Source organism: Camelus bactrianus, chromosome 16, assembly GCF_048773025.1.
Source record: "Camelus bactrianus isolate YW-2024 breed Bactrian camel chromosome 16, ASM4877302v1, whole genome shotgun sequence".
NCBI classification, from domain to species: Eukaryota; Metazoa; Chordata; class Mammalia; order Artiodactyla; family Camelidae; genus Camelus; species Camelus bactrianus.
The window spans coordinates 10,706,330-10,725,638 of record NC_133554.1 but is presented as its reverse complement, the minus strand read 5'-3'; the positions used below and the strand labels follow the sequence as shown (position 1 = coordinate 10,725,638).

The 19,309-nt window shown below is 46.5% G+C and overlaps 1 pseudogene; it reads right to left on the bottom strand.

Moving 5' to 3' along the window:
• Positions 1-12,677: 12,677 nt before the first annotated feature.
• Positions 12,678-16,551, bottom strand: LOC105080847 (small ribosomal subunit protein uS2-like; annotated as a pseudogene).
• Positions 16,552-19,309: the final 2,758 nt, after the last annotated feature.

The window sequence follows — 19,309 nt, the reverse complement described above, 5'->3', positions numbered from 1 at the left end:
CAGAGAGAGGCTGGAATTTGCTGGGGGTCACACAGCAGGTTGAGTTCCCTCCTAGCTCTACATAGCCTTTTCCGCCACAATGTCTGGCCCAAGTGCATGGTCCCTCAGCTAGTGTTGGGCTGTGCCAATCAGCACCTTGGCCGGTGAGGTAAGAAGCCCTGTCTGGCAGGGAGGGGGCTCTGTTCCAGGTTCCAGGCCATGCCTGGCCAGTTTGCCTGCAGGGCATCGGCTGGTAGTGTGTTGTAAGAAGATAAAACACAAAATCCCTATTTGCCTTGTAAATTGTCACACCCGAATAGGCTTGTAAGATTGAGGCACAGCTTGAAAAGGAATTTGAGAGACAAGACTTGCTCCCTAATATGGAGAAAGGCCTTTGGCCTGGGGGTACCTGAGGGCGAGTCTCATCTTCCTTAATCCTCAGCCCAGAGAACCAACCCTGTCCCCTGTGTGCGAAGAGCGTGGGCTGCTGGTTCAGCCTTGTCCAGAGGGTGCTCCCAGGCCTGGGGCTGATTAAGTCCTCCAGGGTGGCTGGGTCCTTCTGGGCACGACCCTGGCTGTGGGGGTCTGAGAGAGCCCCCTCCCCTTTGGACCCAGGGTCTCTGTGCTGTAGGGGTGGAACAAAACAGTGTCTGGAGTTCACAGAATCCCCAGTAGGAACTTACTCACAGGGCCCACCCAGGAGCAAAGTCAGGACAAAGTGGCAGGAGACCCAGGCCTGCCCTCGGCGCCCAGGCTGGGGGCAGAGGAGAAACTCAGGTCTCTATTTGTGGGCCCCTCACTGCCTGTGGTCACAGTTTCCATGCCAATCCTGGTCTGTTCCTCGCTCTCAGGGCCCAGCTGTCCTGACTTTCCCTCCTCAGTGCCCTCTCGGGCCTCTCATCAGCAGGGCCAGTCTCCACCCCGGTGTTCCCTGCGTGGCGGCCAGCCCAACTCCCTGGGGATATCCTGTCATTGTGGCCCAGAGCCTAGGCGCTGCCTCTTGCCAGATCAGCCCCAGTGCTCTGGGTCCCTTCCAGGTCCCCAGGTGGGGCCCAGGAGCCCAGAGCGTTCAGGGAAGTTGGCAAAGGCACCCAGATCCCCAGCGTGGCAGGCCGGGCATGGTGCCCAAGACACCTGACGCCTGGGTCGTGGCCAGCTTCTGGGCAGACACACGGGCGGGGCTCTCTGTCCCTTCACCGTGGCCCTGCGGGTGACCTTGGCACGTCCTCTACTTCTCTGGTCTCCCTCCCCAAGGCCATAACTTACGGCAGACCCAGTCCAGGCCCAGCGGACCAAGGGAATCCTTGTGACGGCGAGTGTGGTCACTCCCAGAGCGGCTGGGTGTGCTGGGTGTGCTCCCCGGGCTCGGGCTGGCCCTCTGGATCGCGGTAGGGGGGCAGGGTCTCCATCCCCCGCCCTCCAACAACCACACTCCATGAAAATGCCAAATTTGCAAGTTGGGTTCCATTTGCCTTGAATTCCCTGGCATCATACCCCCCTCATTTGTGTACCCAAATCAGCCCAGGCCCTCCTGGGTGGGGCATTCCCAAAGCCAGCTGCTGGGGTGGAGGGAAGGATGGGAGCTCACAGCAAGGCCTGCTCTGGGGGTATAAAATAACGAGAGCCAGGCGCGGGGCTGAGTGCACTATTTAATCTTTACCGGCAGCCTTCAGAGCAGGTCCGGACGCCCCTACTTTATAGAGCTGCGTGATGAGGTAAGAACCACACAACTGGTACACAGAAGAACAGGGTTTTGAACCCCGTGCCATACCTCTTGTGCTGGGTCCCCAAGCAGTGCAGGGCTTTGCTTCCTGACTCTGACTCAAAGCCCCCATTGTGCCATCAAAATCTTCTTCAAAGTTCCTGAGATGGCAGTCACTCTTGACTAGGGAAAGAATCCCACCTGAGAAGCCTCTAGGATTTAGTTTTTAACTTAGCTCTGCTGTGTGGCCTGGGACAAGTGACTTCACCTCTCTGAGCCCCAGCTGTAAAATGGGCAACATAATAGTCCTAATCCCACAGATCATTCTGAGTTCTAAGTGAGCTTGTGTTTCTACAGTGGCCAGTGTGGGTCTACTGGGCCATGGACGTTCAGGGCCCTTCTCTTTCTTGCATCCACTTCTAACAGCCCAGATTGGTTCTGCTTCTATTCCCCAGGACACCCTTCCTCTGTTCAAACTGTCTGTGATCTGACCAGGAAGCTGGCCAAGGGCAATACCCACCCAGATCCTGGAGGCAAGAGGCCAACAGGCGGGAACAAAGAATTTTCCATGGCTCCACAGTTAATGAGGAACCGACACTCTTCGGGGCCTCAATTAGTCTTTCATCCTCCTCTTCTTCCCTCAGATTTCCATCATTGGTGATATTTACATTGGAATTCTTCCCAGGACTTCAGGAACCCAGCATGGGCAAGTGGAAAACAATACAAAAAAAGAGATAGGTGTATTTTTTTTAAAGGTAGTGTTGGCAAGTTTTACTCTCTTGGTTATAAAACACATTACAAAGCAGCAAGTATCAAAACCAAATGATTTTGTGTTTAAATCAATCCAACTGGGCTTCATCAATTGCAAGATGCTGCCAGCATTCAAAGATGAGGAAAATGTGGTCCCTTCCCTCAAGAGGGTCATGGCCCGGCTGGAACATACCCAAGCAGGTAGTTGGTAGATGGTAGTTGAGTGTGCTCTCAGAAGACAGACCTGGGACTAAAATGCTACTAGTTACTAGTTATGTGATCTTGGGCAAGTTACTAAATTAGTCTCAGTTTCATTATCTGTAAAATGGAAATAATAACAAGGCCCTCCTCAATGGACTGTTGTGAGTTTAACTGAGAAAATACATGGCATTGTTAGCAGGCTACCCAACAAAGGTGCCTCCTTTTTGTTAACAGAACCCTGACTTCACTCCAGGTAGCAAAGACTTTAACCCAGCCCAGTACATGAATCATGAGTAATTTAAGCCAAGGTGTGGGTCACTTCACTTGCCTTTCCACTCAATGGGTGAGCAAGACAGAGCCATGAGTCTGCTGGGCCTGAGTCTCTCAGGAGTTCAGTGTGCAAAGATGGCCTTGGGTGTGGGCTCCACTGGACAAACCAAGACTGCCCCAAGCCTGGCAGGAAAGCCAGCAGGCTGGAACCAGCGGCAGGCAATGACATCTGGCTCCCCGCCCCTTCCTGGAGGGTTTCAAGGGTAATTTCACCCATCCTTAGTTTTTGCCTTATGCACCTGGGCTGTGTATTTGAATCAGAACTGCTAGAGGTGCCCATTACCCCAGCTGGATGGAACAGCTGGAGGGAAGCCAGCAGACTGTGGGGCTGACCTCCCACCAGAGGTTTCCCAGGGAGAACAAAAGGAGGAAAAGGGAAAAACACAGCTCATTTAGAACCTCAGTGATTAATGACAGTCCTTTTTTTTTTTTTTTAATTTATTTGGGGGAGGTAATTTATTTATTTTATTTATTTATATATAGATGTATTTTTTTAGTGGAGGTACTGGGGATTGAACCCAGGACCTTGTGCATACTAAGCACATACTCTACCACTTGAGCTGTACCCTCCCCCAATGACAGTATTAATTCATGAGCCAAGGCTGTTCCTACAACAGTCTGCCTGTGATCTCATGCGAGTCCAGCCTAGAGTTAACACAGGTTCTGGGGTGAACAACTTGACCTCTCAAGCGCTGGCTGCATCTGACTTTAAATGTCAGTGGAGACAGGGAGGGCCTGGGACTTGCGATGAGGAATGGTGCCCAACCAGGAAGAATCCATGGAGTCTCGGCCCCCGAGGCTTTCTGGTTAGCTTCCTGGGTTGTAAGTTTTCTCCACTGGGTTTTTTGGTGGTTGTTGTTGTTTTAACAGGAGGCAGTGTAGTATGGGGGTTAAGAGCACGGGCTCTGTGCCCCATTTTGCTATCTGAGAAATGGAAATAACACTAGAATCCACGCCATGATGTCCCGTGGCTCTGTGAGGGGCGGTGTCAGCACTGAGCATAGGGCCTGCCCTAAAGGACAGCTCCCAGTGGCTTCAGCCTTAGTGGTGTCGCTCAGCCACCAGGCAGAGAAAGGCATTCCAAGCACAGACTAAGAAGGGCTTAATGGACCCAGCGCCCAATGAGGTGCTGCCTGGGGGAGCCATGGGGAAGGAGGCTGTGGCTCCATCCCGCACCCTAAAAATGACAAAATAGTAGAACCCAGGGCATCTGATCTGAAAAGAGCCTTTGAGTCATCTTCTCCCACCTCCCTTTGCACAGGTGGGACCTGAAGCCCAGAGAGGCCAGGGACTGTCCCTAGGGGAAACAGCGAGGCCTCGCCGGGGGAAAGGAGTCCGAATATCAGAGAAAGAGGGGACACTATCAGCAAGAAGATACATGAGGGCCAACAAAAACAATACACATTTGTGTGATGACATTTTCTGCCATAAATGTCAAGAGAAGAGCCACAGAACAGGGACCACGTGGGATGGTGATGCCGGTGGCAGCAGCCACACACTCTTGTTCGTGGATGACAGTGCTGGAACCTGGCACCGGCTCCACCAGCACCCACAGCGGAGGGACAACTTGTGTCCCAGGTGCACATGCAGCAGGCTGTGCTGGAGAGAGCTGAGACTGCTCCTTGCATTGAAAGTAATGCAAATCATGCAGCCCGAGGGGACCCTTACATGCCTAGTAAACTAACACAGATTTGACGAGAGTAATGAAGCCAAGTCCTGTCAGGGGCCGGAGGAAACAGGGCCCCTGGTAAGCTCTTGAATGTGCTCATTAAAACGTGGTCCTGTCCAACCTAAGTGTCCATTGACAGACGAATGGGTAAAGAAGATGTAATGTGTGTGTGTGTGTGTGTGTGTGTGTGTGTGTGTGTGTGTGTGTGTGTGTGTGTGTGTGTGTGTGATAGAATATTATTCAGCCATGAAAAATAATGAAATAATGCCATTTGCAGCAATGTGGATAGACCTAGAGATTATCATACTAAGGAAAGTAAGTCAGACAATGGCAAATATCTTATATCACTTATATGAAGAAAATGAGACAAATGAACTTATTTACAAAACAGAAATAGATTCACAGACATAAAAAACAAACTTATGGTTACCAAAGTGGAAAGAGGGGGAGGGATAAATTAGGAGTTTGGGATTAGCAGATACACACTACTGTAAATAAAATAAACAGCAAGGACCTACGGTATATAGCATAGGGAACTATATTCAATACACTATAATAAATCATAATGGAAAAGAGTCTGAAAACAAATTTAAAAAAAAAATATATATATATATATATCTTAATCACTTTGCTATACACCAGAAACAAACACAACATTGTAAATCAACTATACTTCAATAACAAAATTGAAAAAACAACCATGGTCTTGTCTTTCTGGAAAGCAAGCTAGCCCCAGGTCTATACCCTTTGATCTGGCCTTTCTAACCTGAGAGAATATAAATTCTCCCTGTCCCACCCGCCACAACCACCTCCACCTGTTTGCAGCCCAGGAGGATGCTGGGACAATTCCCAGCCCCCACACCAGGCTGTGTGGGTGGGTCCTCCTTTGTCTTCCTGAGCTGTCTGCTCTGGACCCTCCCATCTAACCCCGGGCCCAGCCCAGATCTCAGTGGATTCTCAGCATCACGCCCTGATATCAGCCCCAGGGTTGAACAGTAAGGTCTCCTTACTCCAAGTCTGGACACTACGGACCCTGCCCATCAGCCTAGCCCATGGAAGCAGCCGGAGGAACCATATGCCCAGTCAAACCCCAGCCAGCCCAAACACAGAGTCCCTGGGGACAGGGGGACCCTGGATGCCTGGGAAGCCACCAGGTGCTTCTGCTGCCTCTTCAGTGAACTGGGCCATCACAGAACATCCCTGCCTGGGAACTTCTTGTGCTGCCTCCTCCACTTGGGAGAGAAGGGCCGGTCTGCCCTCTGGAAGGGAGGCCCCTGTCAGCTGCAGGGGTGGAGGGTGGCTTCTCTAGAACATAGCAGAGCTTGGAGGGGCAGGTGAGTGGCTGGGGAAGCTTCTGCCAGCTGCCAGAGAACATACCTGGCCTCCCTAGGGGCAAATTCTAGCTGTGGTCCTAAGCAGGGGCAGCAGCACCCTTGCCCCAGGCTGGCAGTGTGCAGCCTGCTAATGACCGTGCACCCACCATTAGGGTCCTACTTTGGTTTCCTCTGTAAGGCTGCACCCCCTGGGAGGAGAGGTTGAACAAGGTCCTCCCAGGGACCTTAGGGGGACCGGATGAACGGAGGAAGCGATATGGAGGAAGGAGGGAGCTGGAAGGGGAAGTGGGAGCCAGGGCTCCCCCGAGCACAGCTGCACGGCTGCAGGCTCAGGTCTCAGCCAGCTTCCCATTTGCTGGGTGACCTTTGGCAAGTCCTTCCTGTCTTTGACCTGTCTTCTTTTCTGAGGCCCCTCTTTCTCCAAGGGAACTAGGAGAACTTGCTATAGAATGTTCAAACCTCTGCCCAACGCAGGGACAGACACACAGACACGTGATCAGACAGCGGCTCTGCTGCCTTTGGGGCCGCCCACCCTCACACTCCCAGCTGCCTGCCCTTCCCGCCAGGCCTAGAGAGTGGATGCACCTGGCCTGGGAGCCAGAAGGTCCCCATTCCAGCTGCACCCGGGACCCGCACCTGCTGTGCAAATTCTGGCAGACCCCAGCCCCTCTCTGGACCTCAGTTTCCCCTCTTGCACAGTGGCTGGTGGATGGGGATGTATCGCAGGGACCAGATGGTCTTCTAAGGCTCTCCCCTTCCAGTTTCAGGCCTGTGGTGTTTGAGGAAAAAGTTTTTGCTCAAAGGATACTGTCCACAAAGAGTCTGCAGTGTGGGCATGGGGTGAGGGTGGTAGTGGGGTGGGCGCTGGGGTGGAGTCTCACTTGCTCCCCGACAGTCGCCGAGTGGACAGAGCCATGCCCAGCTGCTGGGCCCTGGGCAGTCCCTGCCCCTATGGCCTCAGTCACCTTGCCAGGAGAGTGGGGGTTGGACAGGATGGTCGCACCAGCCCTTTGACTCTCACGTACGTCAGGGCCTCACAAAGCCTCTCCAGCTGCACCAGGCGCCTGCTCTACCCTGGGTCCACACCCCACCCGCCCTCGCCCGCCGGGGTCTCTCCTGATGGCTCCTCACTCCCCGGCCGGGCCTCCTGGGTGCCCTCAGCCTGTGTGGTCTAAGTGAGAGTGAGTGATGTAGGCAGGCAGAAAGCCAGTCATATGCCTGGGATCTTCCAGAGAAAAGGAAAGGGGCGTCCGAAAGGTCCCACGGGGCCAGCAGAGCCTGAAATGGATGTGGTCTCTTTCAGTTGCAGAGGACATGAGCCCAAGCTAAGCGCGCTGAAGGACAAATGGGAAATCACTCGCTCATTTCTCTGAAAAGTCCAGGGGATGAGAGGGCGTCAGGAGTGTAGAGGGTTTTCAAATTCTGAATTTAAGAATTTGTCTTTCTCTGCCTCTGGGCTGTTTCCTCTCTGGTGGCTCTGTTTTCAAGAGGGTCCTCCCCTTATGGTGGTAAAATGGCTGCAAGGAGCTCTCTTTAACATCTCACTTGTGTGGCCACCCCAGAGAAAGGAGATTCTCTTTGCCAACAGCTTCATCAAAAGCCCCTGACTTGAGTCTCATATCCTGTGCTCCCACGGGCCATGAGTCCCGTTCCCATTCCTGAACCAATCTTTGTCACGCTCCAACTGGCTCTATGCGGTCATATGCTCTGAACTGGGAGACAGCGGGGAGCAGGGAGAGGGGAAAGGTCAACACAAGGGCTGAGGGGGGTTCCCCAAAGGACAGTCAACTCACTGAAGCTGGAGGAAGAGATGACGGAGGGCTGAGGGGGTGTCCATGGCTTTGATGGACAAGTCTCTCTCCTGAGAGGCTGGGAGACTCTTGAGGGAAATGCTGTTTGATCCTTATTCTTAGAAACAGGAAGCAGGAGCTTCCTGAGAGCCCACCGACCTCATCCCCAGTCCCCGAGATGGCTCCGGGGTCCAGCTACTTCCAAAGGCATGTGGTTACAAGTCACACAAGGAAGTATAATTAATAAATCCACATCTTGCCACTCTTTCTACTTCTAGTCTCAAAGTGAATCATCATCCACTTAAATAAAGGGACCCTTAGTAAAGGAGCACAGGTGGCCTTTCGTGGGTTTGATTCATCCCCTGAATCTTTCTGATTCTAATACTTTCCTTCCAAGTGTGCCTGCCTCCCATGAGCTCACACATCCTATGTGCCAGTGTCTTCCACATATTACCATCTTTCTGGGGACGCTGAAGGGCTTTAACTAAACAGCACAAAGCAGTACTTGGAACCACACTCAGTGTCACTGGGTTATTGATGGCTCCTTGCCCTGAGCATCAGTCAAGTTCCGAGCCTGGAATATGAAGAATAGGGCCTGTCCCCAAAGTCTCTTGGAAATGATCGCTCAGAAAGTAATTCCTGCCATTCCTCTGCCAGCCTCTCTGGCTGGGAGAGCAGGGCGCAGAGAGGCCCAGATGCTGCCCCTGGCTCACTGGGTGACCTTGGAGAACTCCTTGGGCTTCAGACCTCCTCGAGCCACCTCTTAGGCCCTTTGGATCTGTGCTGGCAGATTCCCAGCTCCAAGGTGAGCCTGGGCCACGCCACAGCCTCCCTCCACCGGCCTCCACTGCCACCTACGCCCGGCGGTTCCCATGACAGCGGCCCCCGGTTCTCTGTTTACTCTGCTCTGTGTGTGTGATTTTTCCACAACCGGCCATAGAGAACACAATGCCAGCTTCCCCCCGAGGAGGTGCCGCGGAGCCCCTGCCTGCAGCCAAACAGCGGATGTGACTGTCCAGCCAGGGGAGGCGTCTCAGGCTCCCACGGCCCCCGGGGGCCTAGACCTTGGTCTTTGAAACATGTGAGAAATCCCAAGCAAGTCACCTGCCCTCTGAGATGCTCCCAGGCTGTGAGATCGGTCACGTGCCAGGCCGGTGGCATCTGTCAGGCTCCAGGACCCCACCCCGTGAAGGGTCTGCCTCAGCTCCTCCCAAAGAGGCAGCCCCCGCCCACAGCCCCCGGAGATGCAGGGTCGGGGACTCCCGGCAGTAAGTGCTTCCTGCCACAGCTGGCTCCCGCCCAGTGCAGCCCAGCCCCGCGCAGGTCAAACCAATAGTGTGGCCTTTGCCCTCAGCCTCCTGTCCCCAGCCGGAGCAGACATGGGTTAAAATGCCAAGACATAAATCCTAAGTGTCACTGGGTTTTGTGCTCTAAAGTATATATATATCATCATTGTGAGAAGCCTAAATATGGAAATAATTGGAAAATAATCATCCTTAAGCTTCATGGGTTCCCAGCAATAGACGGTAACCGACACCCGGCATGTAGTACGTGCTGGGGGTAATCTGAGCACTTTGCCTGACTCTACTGCCTTTATCCTCCCTGAGGCTTTCCTCCTTTGAGGCTCACAGACTCAGAGAGGTCAAGTGACTTGCCCAAGGGCACATACGTGTTTGTGGTGGATCCAGGAGCTGAGCTCTGAGTCTCGTCCCTGATTCATGAGTCTGATCGCTGCATGATGTTGCCTGGAAATGCTGACAACTATTGTTCGGAGGTGCAGGGTGGGACCTGTTATTTTTCTAGGCACTGAGAACAGTCGGCCAGGCACTCTTAAGTTTGGCATCCCCTGAGGATCTCTACCTCAGGGCCGTCCAGGCTGGGTGGGTGAGGAGCCCTCGGCTCCAGGCCTCCTCTCCTGCCTCAGCCTCATCCCAACCCAGACTCTAAGCCCTTTGGTCAGTGGTGGGCACCCTCCCCCTCCCTCCCAGTCAGCCTGCCCCGGTCCCCTCATTTCAGTGCCTTTCCACCACCCCCAGCTCTTTTCACCTCTTGCTTTGTCAATTTGTCGTGTCTTACTCATCATATTTCCCCTCTTCCGAGACCTGAACCATCCCGGCTACACTGGGTCCAGCATTTAGTAGACCTGTCCTTTCTGAAATGGTGTGCATGTACCCTCTTTTCAAGGTTTTCAGGGGGTCTGGGAGATGCCCCCTCTAGGGGTCTGTGCGGCTGGGACAACTGGATATTCACGTGCAGTAGGATGAAGTTGGACCTCACCTCACACCATGTACAAAAATCAACACAAAATGAATCAAACCACTAAAACTATAAAATTCTTAGAAGAAACCACTGGGGTAAATCTTTATAACCTTGACACTTATAATGGTCTCTCAGATACGACACTAAAAGCACAAGCAAGAAAAGATAAAATACATATATTGGACTTCATTAAAATGAAAACCTTTTATGCCTCAAAGGAACTATTAAGAGTGAAAGGACAACCCACAGAATGAGAGAAAATATTTGCAATCACGTATCTGGTAAGAGTCTAGTTTCCAAAAGTCATGGGATAAACAGGGTGTATCTTACTCCAAGATATTTTCGAGAAAAGTCTTTAAGTGTTGAGATGTAATAGTACAGAATGCAAAATTTAAGCTCCCGTGGGAGACATTAAGAAATCTGGGACCTGGAGTCAAGCATTTGGGGGAACGTGAGGTCAACTTCTTGCTCTGCTGCTAATGAGGGACGTGTGCGGGAGAGCTGACAAGATCTGCAGGGCTCCATGGATGGAAGGAGGGGGGCTGCCTCGCCGGGCAGGCCGGTGGGGAGACCACAGACAAGGGCAGCCACCAGGAGGAAGCCTGGACCTTAATGGGCTGAGGACTCTGAGAGGCAGAGACTGGGTCTGCCTGTCACCACAGCGTCTCTGGGCCTTGCACAGCACCTCGCTCTGAGCTCACAGAATTAGTTAGGCCTCTTTTGGTTTCAAGTAACAGAAGCCCATCTCAGAGTGGCTGTGAAAAATGGCAAACTCTTGGCTCATGTGACCGACACGCTTAGGGTAGCTGGTGTCAGGATGGCTGTACCTGGGGACAAAACATCAGTGGACTTTATTCTTAGGCTCCTAACAGGACTGCAGAAGGGCTGCCAGTAGCTCCAGGCTGATGTTCCTTTGTCCCCGTGACCCCACTGGAGAGAGAACTTCTCTTTCTCCATAGTTGCAGCAAAAGTCCTGGGGCAGAGTTTCATTGGAATGACAGATCACACGCCCAACCCTGGACGAATCACTGCAGCAGGGGAACAGAGGCTCTGATTGGCCAGGCCTGGGTCCAGGCCAGGAGCAGGCATCCTGCTGGGTGAGCCACAGAGAGAGAAAAACTTGTGTGAGAGGAGAGAGAACGGCCAGAACAGAGGCTCAGGTTGCAGTACTCACGTAATACCTGGGCCTGCGGCCTGGTGTGTGTTGGGGGCTTAGCATCCAGGGCCGTGTGGTGCCCCAGTCCCCGGGGGCTGCCCAGCGTCAGGGCTCCATGAGAAACGGGCAGCTCCTGTTTGTTCCAAACTTCCAGTGCCTCTCAGGCAACCTGGAAAAACACAATTCCCCGAGCAGGAAACCTGCCTGCGTATTCCAGCCTGGAACCCAGAAAGCCAAACCCTGTAACAAATTTAAAAACAAAAACTTGAAAAAGCAAACTCTCACAATAGAATGTCAGAAAAAAAAAAAAAAAAAGGAAAGAAAGACAGAAAAATAAAACCCTTTATTTTCCTTTCTTATTAATAAGTACCACACATTTATTGTAGAAAAAATTTTCTTTCAAAATACAGATAAGCAAAAAGAGATAAAATTTCCCATCATCTCGTTACCAATGACGACCGATGTTGATATTTTATGGGAAATGTTGAGACTTTTCCCCATAGGTAAAAAAAAATTTTTTTCTTACATAAATGGAATTGTTGACTTATTTATACCTTCTTTACATTTACTAATATGTTGTGAACATTTTTACATGTCAATAAATGAACATGTATAATATTAAGTAAAACACCTGCAGAGTATTTAATCTCATTTAGCAAGTTCTCTAATGTGGATGTTTTCAGGGTGCCCAGTGCCTAAAAGTCACATCTCAGTGTGTTGGGCAATTTCCGTGAACGGACTTCTGGAAGGGGAGCTGCAGGTGCAAAGGGCTCAGTCCTTTAAGGCTCTGACCATGTTGCCCAGGCCCCTCGGGACAGTGGATGGGGAGACTCAGGCCCACTCTCTACTAGCACAGTGATACCTGGTGATCCACACCTGCCTGCACACAGCTTCAGCCATCTCTTTAATCCCTGCCAATCTGGTAGGTGAACTTTTGTATCTTTCTTGCTTGTTTTTGTTTTTCCATGTCTTTGATTACTTGTGCAGGTGAACATTAATCATTTGCTTATTGGTCATTTGTATTATTTTCTTTGGGGAATTGTCATTCCCTGGTTCTTGTCCATTTTTCCACTGGCAGGTTGATCTTTATCTTATCGATTTGTTAAGGGCTCCTTTTATAGATTATGGAAAACAACACTTTTCTGTATACGTTGAGGCTGTTTTTCCAGTTTGTCATTGACCTGTATGTTTGTCTTCATGCCAGGATCACGCTGTCTTGAAATTCTGTTGCTTTGCAGTAAATTTTGAAATTGAGAGTGTGAGTTCTCCAATGTTGTTCTTTTTCAGGGCTGTTTTGGCTACGCAGGGTCCTTTGCCATTCCATGTGAATTTTGGAATCAGTCTGCCAGTTCTTCACAGAAGTGAGGTGGAACTCTGATAGGGATAGCTCTGAATCTATAGATCAGCTTGGGGACTATTTTCACCTTAATAGCATTAAGCCTTCTGATCTATGAATATAGAATGCTTTTCAATTTATTTTGATCTTTAAGTTTTCAACGTTTCATGGTTTTCACATTATAAATTTTGCACTCCTCTTGTTAAATTTACTCCTAAGAATTTTATTATTTTTGATACTGTTTTTATTGGAATTATTTTAATTTCATTTTCAGATTGTTCATTGCAAGTATATAGAAATACAATTGATTTCATATATATATTGATCTGTATCCTGAATTCATTTATTTGTTCTAGTAATTTTTTAGTGAACTGCTCAGGATTTTCCATATACAAGATCGTGTCATATACAAATAGAGATAGTTTTACTTCTTCCTTTCCAATCTGGAACGCTTTTCTTTCTTTTTCTTTTTTTCCCCGGTAACTTCCCTGGCTAGAACTTCAATGTTGAGTAGAAGCGCTGAGAGTGGACACCCTTGTGTTGTTCCTGATATTAGGAGGAAAGTGTTCAGTCTTTCGCCAGTAAGTATGATGTTACTGGGTTTTTCATAGATGCCTTTTATCAAGTTGAAGAAGACCTCTTCTACTCCAAGTTTAAGTGTTTTATAATGAAAGGGTGTTCAATTTTGTCAAATGTTTTCTCTGTCTTTTGAGAAAATCCTGTGGGTTTTGTTTTTACTCTATTGACAAGTCAGGTGTATAACACTAATTTTCACATGTCAAACCAATGCTGCATTCCTCTGATAAATTCCAATTGCTCCTGGTGTGGCATTTTTTCATATGAGTGGATTTGGTCTGCTAGTATTTTGTTAGGTTTTCTGAGTCCATATTCATAAGAGATACTGGCCTGTAGTTTTCTTTTCTTGTGACGTCTTCAGTGATGTTAGCGTCAGGTTAATACTGGCCTCGTAGAATGAGCTGGGAAGTGTTCCTTCCTCTTCAATTTTTGGAATAGTTTGTGAAGAATTCTTTGGTATTAATTCTTCTTTATGTTTTTTTTAAAATTCCACAGTGGAATACCACCAGAACCACACCTGGTCCTGGGCTTTCCTTTATGAGTAGTGTTTGACTGCTAATTCAATCCCATGTTATGAATTTTCTATTTCTTCTTGAAGTCAGTTTGCTAGTTTATTTCTTTATAGGAATTTGTTCATTTCATCCAAGTTACATAATTTATTGGCATACAGTTGTTCATAGTATTCCTTTATAATTCATTTTATTTCTGTAAGGTTGGTAGTAATATTCCTTCTTTCATTTCAGATTCTAGTAATTTGAGTATTCTTTTTTATTTTCTTGGTCAGTTCAGCTAAAGTTTTTCAATTTTATTCATCTTTTCAAAGAACCAGGATTTGATTTCATTGATTTTTCTCTATGTTTTCCTATTCTCTATTTCATTTATTTCCACTCTAATCTTTATTCTCCTTTCTTTAGGCTTAGTTTGCTCTTATTTTACCACTGTCTTAAGGTAGAAGGTTAGGCTATTGATTTGAGACCATTCTTCTTTTAATGTGGATATTTATGGCTTAAAATTTCCTCTAAGCGTAGCTTTAGCTGCTCTTTGGAATTTTGTGTCTTTATTTTTATTCATTGTATTTTCTTTTTATTTATTATTTTTATTATTTTTTAATGGAGGCACTGGGGATTGAACCCAGGACCTTATACATGCCAAGCATGAAGTCTACCACTGAGCTATGCCCTTCCCCCTCCCCTCCATTTCATTTTCTAATTTTCCTTTTGGTTTCTTCTTTGACTCATTATTTAGAAGTTTGTTGTTTCATTTCCATATATTTGTGAGGTTCCCAAATTTCATTCAACAGAACACTCATTTTTTTTCTAATTTTATTTCTTTGTGATAAGAGAACATATTTTGTATTATTTCTACTTTTTTTTTTTGCAGGGGGAGGTAATTAGGTTTATGTATTTATTTAGTTTTTTGATGAAGGTACTGGGGATTGAACCCAGGACCTTGTGCATGCTAAGCATACGCTCTACCACTTGAGCTATATCCTCCCCCTCTATTTCTAACTTTTAAATTTATTGAAGGTTTTTTATGGCCTAGCATATGGTCTGTTCTGGAGAATGTTCCATGTGCACTTCAGAAAATGTGTATTCTGCTGTTTTGGGGTGGAGTATTCTGTAGATGTCTGTTAGGTCAGTTGGTTTATAGTCCTCAATTTCCTTGTTATCTCCTGCCTAGTTTTTCTATCCATTATTGAAAATGGAGTTTTAAAGGCTTCAACTATTATTGTTGAATTGTCTATTTCCCCACTTCATTTCTGTCAGTTTTTGCTTTACATATTCTAGTTTTCTGTAATTAAGTACATATATGTTTGTACTTGTTGTATCTTTTTGATGGATTGATCCTTTTATCATTATAAAACGTCCCTCTTTATCCCTAGTAGCATTTTTTGTTTTAAAGTTCATTTTGTTTATTAGCATAAACCCTCCAGCTTTTTAATGTTGCTGTTCACATGATATATCTTTTTCAATCCCTTTACTATCATTTTATTTATATTTTAAAATCTAAAGTGTTTCTCCTCTAGACAGCATAGAGTTAGATCTTGTTTTTTATCCAGTCTGATAATCTCTCTTTTGACTGCGTTACTTGATCCATTCACATTTAATGTTACTCTTGATCTAGTTGAATTTATGTCTACCATTTCACTTTTTGTCATGTCTTCTTTGTTCCTCTGGTTTTCCTTCATTATTTGCCATTGCATTAAGTGAATATTTTCTAATGTGGTATTTAAATTTAAGGACTTTTTTCACTAGATTTTTTTGGTATTATTTCTGTAGTTGTTGCTCTAGGGCTCACTACAGGTACCGTAACTTAGAATCAGTTTCAGATTTATATCAGCTTTAATGCCAGTGAAATACTGGAACATTACTCCTACATAGTTGCATTCCTTTTCCCTCCTCTTCTGCGGCATTGTTATTATACATATTCCATTTATAAATGTGACAGATTGTTATAATTATTACTTTACATTATTTTATTTTATTTTTTTCAAATTTTAGAAACTTTATTTTCTGTCAGCCTATTTCCATTTTAAGAGTTTGTGGAAAGAACAGCTTACGACCACTCCGTGGTTGTTGCAACCCATTCGGCAGCCTGAGCAGTGGGAGCTGCAGACCAGTGAGCGCTCCAGTCTTCAGTAGGGAACTGCTGAATAGGCCCAGAGGGCACCTGCACGCCTTCGGACCAGTCCGCCACCTCAGGCTGAGTAGCAGTGAACTCAGGAGCGGGAGCCGTCCATTCACCCTGAAATTCTTCCTTGGTCATGGCCTTTTCAGCTGCAGCCTGCTCTTCCTTTTCAATCTCTTCAGGATCTCTGTAGAAGCAGAGATCAGGCACGACCTCCCACAGGTGTTCCCGGGAGATGGTGCCACGCATGTGCAAAACCTCCCGGGCGAGCATCCACATCAGACCCACTGAGTGAGCTCCCTTGTTGTTGCACAGGATGGCAATGTCCACATAGCGCAGAGGGGAGTCTGTGTTACACAGGGCGATGGTAGGCAGGTAGGTTAACGTAAGACTCGGTGAGAGGCCGGTGGTCAGCCCTGGGATCGGTAACCACCAGAAGTCTCAGCTCCCGGAAAGCTGCCTGGATCTGGTTAGTGAAGGTTCCAGGCGTGAAGCGGCCAGCAATAGGTGTGGCTCCAGTGGCAGCAGCAAACTTCAGCACAGCTCGCTAGCCAGTATTCCTGGAGGCTATGACACTGATGTCAGCTGGGTTTTCAATGGCAGCAATGGCCCGAGCTGCCAACAGAAGCTTCTCCCAGGCTCTCTTCAGATTTATGATGTAGATGCCATCACTTTTTCTTTGACTCCCTCTGGAAGTCAAGGTTGGTGCCACCTAAGTGGGTTCCTGCTGCAAGGAATTTGAGGACATCCTCCTCCTTCATTTGCAGGACATCAAGGGCTCCGGACATTGTGAGTTTCCCTTTAAGTTACAATGGGAATCCAGAACAATGCCGTATGGACCCCTCTCTGGGCAGGGTGGGAAAAAAAATACTTTACATAATTTTATGACTTTTAAGGAAACTAAGAGAAGAAAATAGAACATGTATACAGTTACAGCTTTTGTTTTATTAATCTTTTATTTATAATTTCTGGTTCTCTTCACTGGTGGATTTGAGTTACCATCTGCGTCATTCCCTTAGCTCAGTACGGCTTTGCTGCCACCCATCTCCTTTTCCTGTTACTGGCAAATCTATTACATTTCTGCATGTGACAGGCCCAGTAGTACATTATTAGATAGTTTTATACAGTTTATTTTTAAATCAGCTGAGAAAGGAGAAAACATTTATTTATATTGTCTTTTGTAATTATATAATTACTTTTACCAATGCTCTTTGTCTTTTCATGTGGATTTAAACTGTTTGAGGTCACTTACTTTTAGCCTAAAGAACTTCCTTTAGTGTTTCTTGTAAGGTAGCTCTGCTGGCAACAAATTCTCTGTTCTTGTCTATCTGGGAATGTCTTTATTTTGTTTTCATTTTTGAAAGGTGGCTTTGTTGTATACAGGATTCTTGGCTGACAGTTCTTTTTTTCGGGGGGGGGGTACTTTAATACGTTCTCCCACTCCTTTCTAGTCTCTATTGTTTCCAAAAGCAGTCAGCTATTAATCTTATTGGGGTTCCCTTATAAGTAATGTTCCATTTTTCTCCTGCTGTTTTTAAGATTCTCTCCTTGTCTTTGATTTGCAGCATTTTTCCCCCAGCATTTTTTCCTGTGATGTGTCTGTTGTGGATCTCTTTGTATTCATACTACTTGGACTTCATAGAGCTTCCTGGATGTGTAGATTGTTTTTCAATAAATTTGGCAGCAGGAAGAATATACCACAGTGGTAGAGTACCTGCTTGGCATGCACGAGGTCCTGGATTCAATGCCCAGTAACAAATAAATAAACCGAATTACCGCCCCCCTCCCCCGAAAAACTCAAAAATACATTTGGCAAGTGTCTAGCCATTATTTATTTGAATATTTTCTCTTCCCCTTTCTTTCCTCTCTGGTACTCGCATTTCACACGTTTGTGCACTTCATCGTGTCCCACACTTCTCTGAGGTTCTGTTTATTTTCCTTTAGTCTTTGTTCTCTCTGTTCTTTAAGCTGCATAATCTCTATCAACCTATCTTCAAGTCCACTAAATTCTTTCTTCTGCCAGGTCAAACCTACTGTTGAGCCCCTCAAGTGAATTCTTTATTTCAGGTATTGTACTTATTAACTACAGAATTTCTACTTGGTTCTTTTAAAATACTTTCTACTTATCGATATTCTTATTGAACTTGACTTACTGAGTTTTAGATTTTCTTGAATAAATGTTTCCTAATTTGCTATATGCCATTAAGAACATTTCCAGGGAGTTTAAATGATGTTTTTCTTCTTCTTCTTCTTCTTTTTTAATTTTTATCAGTTTCACTGGGGAGTGGTTCTGTGGCACTCATGCTGCCACGCCACAAGGAGTACTTTCCAAAGCTTATTTACCTGATCCTCCACTAGTGGATATTTTTGGTCTTTTTGTTTTTTGCTTACAAACAAGCTGTAGTAAACACTGAGACACACATTTGTGCACATGTCCTAAGGTTTCTGCAGGATACATTCGTGGGTTAAGGGTAAGCGCATTCAGCATTTGCTTAGATCCTGCAGAAAAGCTGAACCAGTTTGCACCAGCAATGTATGAGAGAAGATCTGGGTATGATAGAATTTTCTAGTTTTTGTGAACCTCATGGATAAAACGATTGTTTTGATTTACACTTCAATTACAAATGAGATTGCCCATCTTTTCATGTGTTTATTGGCCAGTTATATTTCTTTCTCTGGAATTAAACTTTGTTTTTCAAGTATGATCCGACATGCTTACAAGCTTTCCTCTCTTTTGCAATAGTTCTAATTTTTGTAGAGTCAGAGTTAGTCCCTCTCTTTTATGGCTCTTATCTTTGATATTATGCTATTTGACACTGCCCCTCTTAGGCAGAGCTCTGTATGCCTGGTTATTCATGGGCCTCCCTTGGCCAGAACCCCACTCAAGTTCTATCAGGGCTTCCCCTGTTCAAGGAGCAGCCCAGGGCCAGCTCTCTCAGCAGGGAGCCAGGAACGGGATGGCTATTTATAAGAAAAATGGTGAACCTGACAGCTTTGTGACTGCTATGTCTAGGAACCACATTTACCCACTTTTTTAAAAAATTTATTATTTTATTTTCAATCTTTCATTCCTGTTATCTTGCCTAGGTTTATTTTGCTTTTTGATTTTTTAAATTTATTTTTATTTTGGGGGGGACATAATTAGGTTTACCTACTTTATTTTTTTGGAAGAGGGACTGGGGATTGAACCCAGGAGCTCGTGCATGCTAAGCATACACTCTACAATTTAAGCTTCACCCTCCCCCTGATTTCTAACTTCTTGACATGAATACTTAGGTCATTTAATTTTGCTTTCTTTACGTTAATAAAAATTCACTTATAGTTATGATCTTCCTTGAAGAAAACTGTGAGCACCCCCCACACGCAGTTTTATATTTTTTCCACTGTCACCAACTTCAAAAGAGTCGCTGCAGTTTGGATTCTCTTTTTTCACCAAAGAATGACCTAGAATAGTTCCCTTCCCTTGCATTTCCTGGTTTCGGTGGCTGGATTTCTAAACGTTTTGTTAATGTCTGGTTTTATGGCATATAATTTCTGCTTTAAGTTTTTTATTGAGACACAATTCACAGAACATAAAACTCACCATTTAAAAGTCAAAC